At 51.1% G+C, this 476-nt stretch overlaps 1 non-coding gene across 1 annotated transcript; it reads right to left on the reverse strand.

Annotated features, from left to right (window-relative positions):
- Positions 1 to 34: 34 nt before the first annotated feature.
- TRNAV-AAC lies at positions 35 to 107 on the reverse strand. The gene has a single exon. It is a non-coding gene; the product is annotated as a tRNA-Val (tRNA).
- Positions 108 to 476: the final 369 nt, after the last annotated feature.

Genomic DNA, 476 nt, shown 5'->3' on the forward strand with positions numbered 1-476 from the left:
ACAGCAAGGGGATCCGGGAAAAAGGAAGCCAGCATGTTTCTGCCTGGTTTTGAACCAGGGGCCTTTTGCGTGTTAGGCAAACGTGATAACCACTACACTACAGAAACTCTATCCACTTGGCTGGCGCTTGCCCTGGCACACCCTGATGGGCAAACCTAGAGAAAGTGGTGGCAGCCCTTCGATAGGTCGGCTGGTAGAGCAGAGGACTGGAGCCAGTGCTCAGGAAGTCATCCTTATGTCGCCCTTGTGATTCTTGCTTGAAGGAGAGCTTCTTTTTCTTCCCCTTGCTACAAAGAGCAAGAGAAGAATGAAAGGTCAGGTGGGCCAACTCAATGCAGAAGCCCATGCTGTCTTTTCCTACTGCATAGCCTGAAATGAGGGACTTGTGGCAGTTAAAGGCACTGCTGCACTTTCAGAAAACAGCCCACTCCTGGAGAAAGAGGGATAGAAGAGCATGCCAAAGCCTGGGATTGAAC

This window comes from Terrapene carolina, unplaced genomic scaffold (assembly GCF_002925995.2).
Source record: "Terrapene carolina triunguis isolate 2854851 unplaced genomic scaffold, T_m_triunguis-2.0 Scaffold28028, whole genome shotgun sequence".
In the NCBI taxonomy this organism is placed as follows: domain Eukaryota; kingdom Metazoa; phylum Chordata; order Testudines; family Emydidae; genus Terrapene; species Terrapene triunguis.